The sequence below is a fragment of the Oncorhynchus masou genome, chromosome 24, assembly GCF_036934945.1.
Source record: "Oncorhynchus masou masou isolate Uvic2021 chromosome 24, UVic_Omas_1.1, whole genome shotgun sequence".
NCBI classification, from domain to species: domain Eukaryota; kingdom Metazoa; phylum Chordata; class Actinopteri; order Salmoniformes; family Salmonidae; genus Oncorhynchus; species Oncorhynchus masou.
The window spans coordinates 39,823,045-39,836,147 of record NC_088235.1 but is presented as its reverse complement, the minus strand read 5'-3'; positions in this window follow the sequence as shown (position 1 = coordinate 39,836,147).

Below are 13,103 nucleotides of genomic sequence, written 5' to 3'. Positions count from 1 at the left end.
GTTAGCTAAGACAGTGATGTTTTGGACAAGCAGCTTTAGAAAGAATCGGCTTTCACAGGTTCAGGTGGAGAGTGATGTCTCACTGACTCATCTCACTCACACACACACACAACACTGTCTCTTGTCAGCCAGACACCTGTTCAAACAGCAAGTTATAATGAACCGTCTGTGTGTGTGTCTGTTTCTCACTGTGTGTGTTTGGCCCTGCATATATCTTCCTGTCTGTGGTGTAGTTGGCTCACCCATGCCTCTTGTGATCCTCCTCATGAGAGCCTGACTGGGTGTGTGTATGGGGGGATACAGTCTCTCTGAAACCATTTCCCAGCCTATCTTAATATAAACTATTTAGACTGGAGCTATGCCATGTTGGTCTGTGGGTGTGCGTGTCTTTGTAGTTTGAAAACAAATTAACGTTTTGCCTCTATTATCTGACATGAGTGTATTTGGTATGTAAACAATGAAAACAAAGACTACTGGACAGCAGTAGTAATGACAAACACAAAGACTACTGGATAGCAGTAGTAATGACAAACACAAAGACTACTGGACAGCAGTAGTAATGACAAACACAAAGACTACTGGAAAGCAGTAATAATGACAAACACAAAGACTAATGGACAGCAGTAGTAATGACAAACACAAAGACTACTGGACAGCAGTAGTAATGACGAACACAGAGACTACTGGATAGCGGTAGTAATGACAAACAAAGACTACTGGATAGCGGTAGTAATGACAAACACAAAGACTACTGGACAGCAGTAGTAATGACGAACACAAAGACTACTGGACAGCAGTGGTAATGACAAACACAAAGACTACTGGACAGTAGTAGTAATGATGAACACAAAGACTACTGGATGGCAGAAGTAATGATGAACACAAAGACTACTGGACAGCAGTGGTAATTACGCACACAAAGACTACTGAACAGCAGTAGTAATTACAAACACAAAGACTACTGGACTGCAGCAGTAATGATGAACACAAAGACTACTGGACAGCAGTAGTAATGATGAATGCAAAGACTACTGGACAATAGTAATGATGAACACAAAGACTACTGGAAAGCAGTAGTAATGACAAACAAAGACTAATGGACAGCAGTAGTAATGATGAACACACAGACTATTGGACAGCAGTGGTAATGATGAACACAAAGACTACTGGACAGCAGTGGTAATAACGAACACAAAGACTACTGGACAGCAGTAGTAATGACGAACACAAAGACTACTGGACAGCAGTAGTAATGACGAACACAAAGACTACTGGACAGCAGTAGTAATGACAAACACAAAGACTAATGGACAGCAGTAGTAATGATGAACACAAAGACTACTGGACAGCAGTGGTAATAACGAACACAAAGAATGCTGGACAGCAGTAGTAATGACGAACACAAAGACTACTGGACAGCAGTAGTAATGACAGACACAAAGACTACTGGACAGCAGTAGTAATGATGAACAAAGACTACTGGACAATAGTAATGATGAACACAAAGACTACTGGACAGCAGTAGTAATGATGAACACAAAGACTACTGGACAGCAGTAGTAATGAAGAACAAAGACTACTGGACAATAGTAATGATGAACACAAAGACTACTGGACAGCAGTAGTAATGACGAACACAAAGACTACTGGACAGCAGTAGTAATTACAAACACAAAGACTACTGGACTGCAGCAGTAATGACAAACACAAAGACTACTGGACTGCAGCAGTAATGATGAACACAAAGACTACTGGACAGCAGCAGTAATGATGAACACAAAGACTACTGGACAATAGTAATGATGAACACAAAGACTACAGGAAAGCAGTAGTAATGACAAACACAAAGACTAATGGACAGCAGTAGTAATGATGAACACAAAGACTACTGGAAAGCAGTAGTAATGACAAACACAATGACTAATGGACAGCAGTAGTAATGATGAACACAAAGACTACTGGACAATAGTAATGATGAACACAAAGACTACGGGAAAGCAGTAGTAATGACAAACACAAAGACTAATGGACAGCAGTAGTAATGATGAACACAAAGACTACTGGACAATAGTAATGATGAACACAAAGACAACTGGACAGCAGTGGTAATGAAGAACAAAGACTACTGGACAGCAGTAGTAATGAAGAACAAAGACTACTGGACAGCAGTAGTAATGATGAACACAAAGACTACTGGACAGCAGTGGTAATGATGAACACAAAGACTACTGGACAGCAGTAGTAATGATGAACACAAAGACTACTGGACAATAGTAATGATGAACACAAAGACAACTGGACAGCAGTAGTAATGATGAACACAACGACTACTGGACAGCAGTGGTAATGATGAACACAAAGACTACTGGACAGCAGTAGTAATGATGAACAAAGACTACTGGACAATAGTAATGATGAACACAAAGACAACTGGACAGCAGTAGTAATGATGAACACAAAGACTACTGGACAGCAGTGGTAATGATGAACACAAAGACTACTGTACAGCAGTAGTAATGATGAACACAAAGACTACTGGACAGCAGTAGTAATGATGAACACAAAGACTACTGGACAATAGTAATGATGAACACAAAGACCACTGGACAGCAGTAGTGTCAGGACCCGGTTACGAACCTGGGTCTCCGGAGTGAGAAACAGTCACTTAACCAACTGAGCCACGAATAGTCAGCAGAACCCAGAAGATGAGGCAGACACAGCAGTACTTAAGACGATGTATTTAATAAAATAAAAAGGAGAAGAAGTCCTTCAATACAAAAAAATGGCAAATCCAAAAGGTGGTAGGAATAGCACAAAAAGCCTCAAGAGATACTCAAAAATAAAAACAGAATTCCACAAGAGCATCCACCGGAATCGACAAGAATACACAGAACACTAGGGCTGGGTGCTAACATACAAACACAGAGCACAGAACTGAGGGAAATTTAGGGTTTAAATACAATCAGGGGAAAACGAGGCACAGGTGCAAATAATAATGGGGAACAAGGGAAAAAACATGAGTTCAAAAAGCACAATGGGGGCATCTAGTGACCAAAACCCGGAACAACCCTGGCCAAATCCTGACAGAATCCCCCCCCTAGGAACGGCGCCTGACGTTCCTACCAGCTCTCTCAGGGTGGAGGGCCCTGAACTGACGAATGAGGTCAGGGTCCAGGATGTCTTAGGCAGGAACCCAGGAGCGCTCCTCGGGACCGTAGCCTTCCCAGTCCACCAGATACTGCCAGGACCGCTGCACCCGGCGGGAATCCAGTATCCGATGGACGGTATAAGCCGGCTGACCTCCAATGACACGAGGCGGAGGGGGAGGTCTGTCTGCCGGGACAAGGGGAGAAAAAAACAACAGGTTTTAACAATGAAATGTGAAATGTGGGATTAATCTTAAGGGATCTGGGTAAGTGTAGGCGATAAGAAACTGGGTTAACTCTCCTGGCAACCTTGAAGGGACCGATGTATTTTTGGGAAAGCTTGCGAGACTCCACCCGTAGAGGTAAGTCTCTTGTGGAGAGCCAGACTCTCTGGCCGGGCGCAGGGTAGGCCCGGGACGGCGACGTCTGTTGGCTTGTTGTTGGTACCTCTGTGAGGAACGCATAAGATTAAGACGGGTCTTCCTCCACATAAGCCGACAGCGTCTGACGAACTTCAAGGCTGAAGGCACTCTGACTTCTGCCTCCTGGTCCGGGAACAATGGAGGAGCATAGCCAAACTGACACTCGTGCGGGGACATACCAGTGGAGGAGGAGCGCAAGGTGTTGTGCGCGTATTCGGCCCAAACAATAAAGGATGACCATGTGGACGGGTTGTCACGAGTCATACATCGGAGGGTGGTTTCCAGCTCTTGATTCATCCTCTCTGTTTGGCCGTTGGACTCCGGATGGTACCCTGAAGATAGACTGGCAGAAGCCCCCATGAGTTGGCAGAAGGCCTTCCAAAACCTTGAGGCGAACTGGGGACCTCTGTCAGAAACCATATCTTGAGGAATGCCGAAGACTCGCAACACATGATTAATTACCAACTCAGCCGTTTCCTTGGCAGAAGGTAACTTAGTCAGAGGGACGAACCTGGCCGCCTTTGAAAACCTGTCGATTATGACTAGGATAGTAGTATTGCCATGGGATGGAGGAAGTCCAGTAATAAAGTCCAATGAGATATGAGACCAGGGTCTGTGGGGAACAGGTAAAGGGTGAAGGAGTCCTTGAGGGCGGAGATGAGAAGATTTGCCCTGACAGCACACGGGACAGGCATTGACGAAAGTGGCAACGTCTTCTCTTATGGTAGGCCACCAGAACTTACGCTGGATGAACTCCAAGGTGCGACCTACGCCCGGATGACAGGTGAGGCGAGAGGAGTGCCCCCACAGAAGGACCTGAGTCCTCACTGCCTTGGGGACAAACAACCGATTGGCAGGACCTCCTTTCGGGTCCGGTTCGCTAGCTTGAGCACGTCTCACGGTATCCTCAACTTGCCACGAGATCGGAGCCACAATCTTAGCAGCAGGAAGGACAGGCATGTCCGTGTCATCTCGAATGGCAGGAGCGTAGACTCGGGACAGGGCATCCGGTTTGAGATTCTTCGACCCGGGCCGATAGGTGAAGATAAACTGGAATCGATTGAAGAGACCATCTAGCTTGTCTAGAGTTCAACCGCTTCGCCTGCTGGATATACTCCAGATTTTTATGGTCCGTAAGCACTTGAAACGGGTGAGAAGCCCCCTCGAGCCAGTGTCTCCATTCCTTCAATGCCATCTTAACCGCTAGGAGTTCACGATCCCCCACATCGTAGTTCCTCTCAGTCGGGGTAAGCCGGTGTGAGAAGAAAGCGCACGGATGAAGCTTTTTGTCTTCACCCCTCTGAGACAGGACAGCTCCAACACCAACCTCTGATGCGTCTACCTCCACCACAAATGGTTCATCCGTAGTATCAGGATGGGAGCAGAGAGAACGCGCTGCTTGAGTCCTTGGAAGGCCGTCTCAGCTTCTCTTCCCCACAAAAACCTTGCATTGCCACCCTTGGTTAAAGCTGAGAGAGGGGCTGCCACCAAGCTGAAGTTCTTGATGAACTTGCGGTAAAAGTTTGTGAAGCCCAGGAAACGCTGAACTTCCTTAACGGATTTGGGGGTGGGCCAATCCGCTAACGCCCTACCTTCCTGGGGTCCATTTGGACTCGACCGGGTTCCACTACAAATCCCAGGAATTGTACTCGGGATGAATGGAATTCACATTTTTCCGGCTTAACGTACAGATGGCTGTCCAGGAGGCGTTTGAGTACTTGTCTGACATGCTTAGTGTGTTCTTGAAGGGAGCTCGAAAAGATGAGGATGTCATCCAAGTAAACGAACACAAATATGTTAAGCATATCCCTAAGCACATCGTTTATGAGCGCTTGAACACCGCTGGGGCGTTGGTCAGGCCGAAGGGCATCACCAAGTATTCATAGTGACCAGTAGGCGTGTTGAAAGCGGTCTTCCACTCGTCACCAGGTCTGATCCGCACAAGATGGTATGCGTTCCGCAGGTCAAGCTTAGTGAAAACAACTGCTTCCTGGAGCAGCTCGAAGGCTGTGGCCATAAGGGGTAGCGGGTAACGGTTACGGACGGTTATGGCATTGAGTCCCCGGTAGTCGATGCAAGGACGTAATCCACCGTCTTTCTTGGCCACAAAGAAAAACCCTGCTCCCGCCGGGGAGGTGGATGGACGCATGAGGCCTGCTTCCAGAGCGTCCTTGATGTAGGTATCCATAGCAGCTCGTTCGGGTGGAGATAGGGAAAAGATCCGACCCCTGGGGGCAAGTGCCCGGAAACAGGTCGATGGGGCAATCGTAAGGTCTATGGGGTGGTAGCATGGTGGCCCTCTGTTTGCTAAACACCAGTTTGAGGTCATGGTAACGCTCGGGAACTCGGGTCAGGTCGATGGATTCTAAAGACTCGGGAGTAGAACTCGGGGAATTCTGGAAAATACAAGTAGCTTGGCACGTAGGACCCCACTGCTTGATAGTGCCCACAGACCAGTCGATGTGAGGGTTATGGCTGTGAAGCCAGGGGTATCCAAGGACGAGAGGGAACTCGGAACAGGAGATCAAATGAAAGTTCATCAATTCCTGGTGTGAAACTGAAAGTCGCAAGGAGGTAGTGACATGAGTGACAAGTCCAGATCCCAAAGGGCTTCCATCCAATGTAGTGACCCTCATGGGTTCACTTAGAGGTTCAGAGGGAACGCCATTCTCCTTCGCCCAGACACCATCCATGAAGTTACCTGCGGCTCCAGAGTCTACCAAGGCTTGAAGGTGAAGCTTGTGGTTGTCCCAGGAGAGGGTGACTGGAATGAGCAGACGGGAGTTGGACGGATGGGAGGAGGTTATGTTTCCCGTTACAGTTCCCCCCGGTCTGTACGGGACAGAGCGTTTCCCTGGAGCCCGGGACACGTGGAACGGAAATGGCCCGGTTTGCCGCAATATAGACAGCGTCGCTCCCTCATCCGGCGGTCTCTCTCAGCCTGGGAGATGCGTCCAATCTGCATGGGTTCCGATGGAGCCAGCGAGGATAAAGGTGGGGACTCAGAGCTGGGACTGATAGGGACTAGAGGTCTACGGTTGAGTTCTCTCTCTCTCTCAGACGCTGGTCAATGCGTGAGGCCAACTTGATCAGGGACTCGAGATTGTCCGGTGGTTCCCGAGTGGCCAGTTCATCTTGGATAGTGTCGGAAAGGCCTTTCAGAAAGCACACCGTGAGCGCCTCGTTGTTCCAGCCACTTGCTGCTGCCACCGTGCGGAACTGGATGGCATAGTCCGTCACGCTGCGCCCACCTTGGTGGAGAGTCAGGAGCTGTTTGGCTGAGTCAGAACCACTGCTTGGGCCTTGAAACACTCGTTTGAATTCCTCAGCAAAGGCAGAGTAGCTGGCACAGCAGGAACTATGGGCATCCCACACAGCAGTAGCCCAGGCCAGGGCTTTTTCCGACAGCAGGGTGATGATATAAGCGATCTTAGACCGGTCGGTGGGAAACGACGAGGGTTGTAGCTCAAAGGAGAGAGAACATTGGGTGAGAAACCCTTTACAAGCACTTGGATCACCTGAGAACCGTTGGGGAGGTGGAAGACGAGGTTCAGGCAGGGGGTTAACTGCCATGGGTACGTGAATCTGAGGTACTGGGACGGGAACTGTTGCCGGGGTAAGACGATCAGATATTTGCTTAATGGAAGTCAGCATCTCCGACAGAAGATGAGAATGTCTAGCCATTAAGGCCTCTTGCTGAACCAGGGCGGCTTCGTGGCGTTGGACAGTCTCCTGGTGGTGGGACAGCATGGCAAAAAGATCCTGGGAACTGGCTGCCTCTGGGTTCATTTTTGGCTCTGTGTTTCTGTCAGGACCCGGTTACGAACCTGGGTCTCCGGAGTGAGAAACAGTCACTTAACCAACTGAGCCACGAATAGTCAGCAGAACCCAGAAGATGAGGCAGACACAGCAGTACTTAAGACGGTGTATTTAATAAAGTAAAAAGGAGAAGTCCTTCAATACAAAAAAATGGCAAATCCAAAAGGTGGTAGGAATAGCACAAAAAGCCTCAAGAGATACTCAAAAATAAAAACAGAATTCCACAAGAGCATCCACCGGAATCGACAAGAATACACAGAACACTAGGGCTGGGTGCTAACATACAAACACAGAGCACAGAACTGAGGGAAACTAAGGGTTTAAATACAATCAGGGAAAACGAGGCACAGGTGCAAATAATAATGGGGAACAAGGGAAAAAACATGAGGTCAAAAAGCACAATGGGGGCATCTAGTGACCAAAACCCGGAACAACCCTGGCCAAATCCTGACAAGTAGTAATGATGAACACAAAGACTACTGTACAGCAGTAGTAATGATCAACACAAAGACTACTGGACAATAGTAATGATGAACACAAAGACCACTGGACAGCAGTGGTAATGATGAACACAAAGACTACTGGACAGCAGTAGTAATGATGAACACAAACACTACTGGACAGCAGTAGTAATGATGAACACAAAAACTACTGGACAGCAGTAGTAATGATGAACACAAAGACTACTGTACAGCAGTAGTAATGATGAGCACAAACACTACTGTACAGCAGTATTAATGATGAACACAAAAACTACTGGACAGCAGTGGTAATGATGAACACAAAAACTACTGGACAGCAGTGGTAATGATGAACACAAAGACTACTGGACAGCAGTAGTAATGATGAACACAAAGACTACTGGACAATAGTAATGATGAACACAAAGACCACTGGACAGCAGTAGTAATGATGAACACAAAGACTACTGGACAATAGTAATGATGAACACAAAGACTACTGTACAGCAGTAGTAATGATGAACACAAAGACTACTGGACAGCAGTAGTAATGATGAATGCAAAGACTACTGGACAATAGTAATGATGAACACAAAGACTACTGTACAGCAGTAGTAATGATGAACACAAAGACTACTGGACAGCAGTAGTAATGATGAACACAAAGACTACTGGACAATAGTAATGATGAACACAAAGATCACTGGACAGCAGTGGTAATGATGAACACAAAGACTACTGTACAGCAGTTGTAATGATGAACACAAAAACTACTGGACAGCAGTGGTAATGATGAACACAAAGACTACTGTACGGCAGTAGTAATGATGAACACAAAGACTACTGGACAATAGTAATGATGAACACAAAGACCACTGGACAGCAGTGGTAATGATGAACACAAAGACTACTGGACAGCAGTAGTAATGATGAACACAAAGACTACTGTACAGCAGTAGTAATGATGAGCACAAACACTACTGGACAGCAGTAGTAATGATGAACACAAAGACTACTGGACAATAGTAATGATGAACACAAAGACCGCTGGACAGCAGTGGTAATGATGAGCACAAAGACTACTGTACAGCAGTAGTAATGATGAACACAAAAACTACTGGACAGCAGTGGTAATGATGATGAACACAAAGACTACTGGACAGCAGTAGTAATGATGAACACAAAAACTACTGTACGGCAGTAGTAATGATGAACACAAAGACCACTGGACAGCAGTGGTAATGATGAACACAAAGACTACTGGACAATAGTAATGATGAACACAAAGACCACTGGACAGCAGTGGTAATGATGAGCACAAAGACTACTGGACAGCAGTAGTAATGATGAGCACAAAGACTACTGGACAATAGTAATGATGAACACAAAGACCACTGGACAGCAGTAGTAATGATGAGCACAAAGACTACTGTACAGCAGTAGTAATGATGAGCACGAAGACTACTGGACAATAGTAATGATGAACACAAAGACCACTGGACAGCAGTGGTAATGATGAACACAAAGACTACTGGACAATAGTAATGATGAACACAAAGACCACTGGACAGCAGTGGTAATGATGAACACAAAGACTACTGTACAGCAGTAGTAATGATGAGCACAAAGACTACTGGACAGCAGTAGTAATGATGAGCACAAAGACTACTGGACAATAGTAATGATGAACACAAAGACCACTGGACAGCAGTGGTAATGATGAACACAAAGACTACTGGACAGCAGTAGTAATGATGAGCACAAAGACTACTGTACAGCAGTAGTAATGATGAACACAAAGACTACTGGACAATAGTAATGATGAACACAAAGACTACTGGACAACAGTGGTAATGATGAACACAAAGACTACTGGACAGCAGTAATAATGGGAGCTGACAGTGTGCCTGATGTATGGTGTTTCGTCCTACAGAAGCTGTTTCTCTCTAGCACACCTGGCTGAACAACATCATTTAACTGTGAGATCAATGAATTTGTAAAGTATTCAGACCACTTCCTTTTTCTACATTTTGTTACTTTACAGCCTTATTCTAAAATTGATCAAATTGATTTTTTCCCCTCACCAATCTACACACAATACCCCATAATGACAAAGTGAAAACAGGTTATGTAAATACATTATTTACATAACTATTCAGACCCTTTGCTATGAGACTCAAAATTGAGTTCAGGTGCATCCTGTTTCCATTGATCATCCTTGAGATGTTTCTACAACTTGATTGGAGTCCACCTGTGATAAATTCAATTGGTTGGACATGATTTGGGAAGGCACACACCTGTCTTTATAAGGTCCCACAGTTAACAGCAAAAACCAAGCCATGAGGCCGAAGGAATTTTTTTGTGGAGTGCCAAGACAGGATTGTGTCAAAGCACAGATCTGTGGAAGGGTACCAAATCATTTCTGCAGCATTGAAGGTCCAAGACGAAAGTGGCCTCCATCATTCTTAAATGTAAAAAGTTTGGAACTACCAAGACTCTTCCTAGAGCTGGCCGCCCAGCCAAACTGAGCAATCGAGAAAGAAGGGTCTTGGTCAGAAAGGTAACCAAGAACCCGATGGTCACTCTGATAGAGCTCCAGAGTTCCTCTGTGGAGATGGGAGAACCTTCCAGAAGGACAACCATCTCTGCAGCACTCCACCAATCAGGCCTTTATGGTAGAGTGACTTGACGGAAACCACTCCTCAGTAAATGGCGCATGATAGCCTGCTTGAAATTTGCCAGAAGGCACCTAAAGAACTCAAACCATGAAAAACAAGATTCTCTAGTCTGATGAAACCAAGATTGAACTCCTTGGCCTGTCATGTCTGGAGGAAACATGGCACCATCCCTACAGTGAAGCATGGTGGATGTTTTTCAGCAGCAGGGACTGGGAGTCTCGTCAGGATTGAGGGAAAGATGAAGGGAGCAAAGTACAGAGAGATCCTTGATGAAAACCTGCTCCAGAGCACTCAGCACCTTCCAACAGGACATTGACCCTAAGCACACAGCCAAGACAGGGAAGGAGTATCAAGATTATATCATCAAATGCATAAAAACACGGTCACTTCAGATAGATACAGTTGAAGTCGGAGGTTTACATACACCTTAGCCAAATATATTTGAACTCAGTTTTTCACAATTCCTGGCATTCAATCCCAGTAAAATTTCCTGTCTTAGGTCAGTTAGGATCACCACTTTATTTTAAGAATGTGAAATGTCCGAATAATAATAGAGAAAATTATTTATTTTGGCTTTTATTTCTTTCATCACATTCCCAGTGGGTCAGAAGTTTACATACACTCAATTAGTATTTGGTAGCATTGCCTTTAAATTGCTTAACTTGGGTCAAACGTTTCGGGTCGCCTTCCATAAGCTTCCCACAATGAGTTGGGTGAATTTTGGCCCATTCCTCCTGACAGAGCTGGTGTAACTGAGTCAGGTTTGTAGGCTCCTTGCTCACCCATGCTTTCTCAGTTCTGCCCACACATTTTCTATAGGATTGAGATCAGAGCTTTGTGATGGCCACTCTAATACCTTGACTTTGTTGTCCTTAAGCCATTTTGCCACAACTTTGGAAGTATGCTTGGGGTCATTGTCGGTTTGGAAGACCCATTTACAACCAAGCTTTAACTTGGTGATGTCTTGAGATGTTGCTTCAATATATCCACATAATTTTCAATCCTCATGATGCCATTAGTCCCTCCTGCAGCAAAGCACCCCCACAACATGATGCTGCCACCCCGTGCTTCACGGTTGGGATGGTGTTCTTCGGCTTGTGAGCATCCCCCTTTTTCCTCCAAAGATATCGATGGTCATTATGGCCAAACAGTTCTATTTTTGTTTCCTCAGACCAGAAGACATTTATCCAAAAAGTACGATCTTTGTCCCCATGTGCAGTTATAAACCGTAGTCTGGCTTTTTTATGGCGGATTTGGAGCAGTGGCTTCTTCCTTGCTGAGCGGCTTTTCAGGTTATGTCGATATAGGACTTGTTTTACTGTGGATATAGATACATGTGTACCTGTTTCCTCCAGCATCTTCACAAGGTCCTTTGTTGTTGTTCTGGAATTGATTTGCACTTTTTGCACCAAAGTACGTTCATCTCTAGGAGACAGAACACGTCTCTTTCCTGAGCGGTAAGACAGCTGCGTGGTCCCATGGTGTTTATACTTGTGTACTATTGTTTGTACAGATGGACGTGGTACCTTCAGGCATTTGGAAATTGCTCCCAAGGATTAACCACTTGTGGAGGTCTACAATTTTTTTCTGAGGTCTTGGTTGATTTCTTGTGATTTTCCCATGATGTCAAGCAAAGAGGCACTGAGTTTGAAGGTAGGCCTTGAAATACATCCACAGGTACACTTCCAATTGACTCAAATGATGTCAATTAGCCTATCAGAAGCCTCTAAAGCCATGACATAATTTTTTTGAATTTTCCAAACTGTTTAAAAAGGCACAGTCAACTTAGTGTTTGTAAACTTCTGATCCACTGGAATTGTGATATAGTGAATTATAAGTGAAATAATCTGTCTGTAAACAATTGTTGGAAAAATTACTTGTGTTAAGCACAAAGTAGATGTCCTAACCGACTTGCCAAAGTTATAGATTGTTAACAAGAAATTAGTGGAGTGGTTGAAAAACTGGTTTAAATGACTCCAACCTAAGTGTATGTAAATTTCCGACTTCAACTGTACGTTAAACTGCGTATTTCCAGATCCTTGATATGCTTTGGTTTGCACTTATGGAGGAATGGTCTTATTTTTGCTCATCTTTAATCAAGGGTGCTTACTGCCATCATTTCATTTGTGGCTGTATCTTTCACATCTGCATTTTGATGCATGATCATCTTAAAGCCCACTCAAATCAGTATGGCACTAGACTCTGAAGTAAAGCGGAAAATGTAGTCACTTTCTCACCGTACTATACAACTTCCCTTTCTCTCTCTTTCTCTGTCACTCTCTCTCTCTTTCCCTCTCTCTCTCCATTTCTGTCACTCTCTCCCTCTTTCTCTCTATCTCTGTCACTCTCCCTCTTTCCCTCTCTCTATCTCTGTCACTCTCTCCCTCTTTCACTCTCTCTCGCTATCTGTTACTCTCTCTTTCCCTCTCGCTATTTGTCACTCTCTCTTTCCCTCCCTCTCTATCTCTGTCACTCTCCCTCTTTCTCTCTCTCTCTCTTTCTCTCTCTCTCTCTCTCCCTCTCTCTCTCTCTCTCTCTTTCTCTCTCTCTCTCTCTCTCTCTCTCTGTCACTCTCTC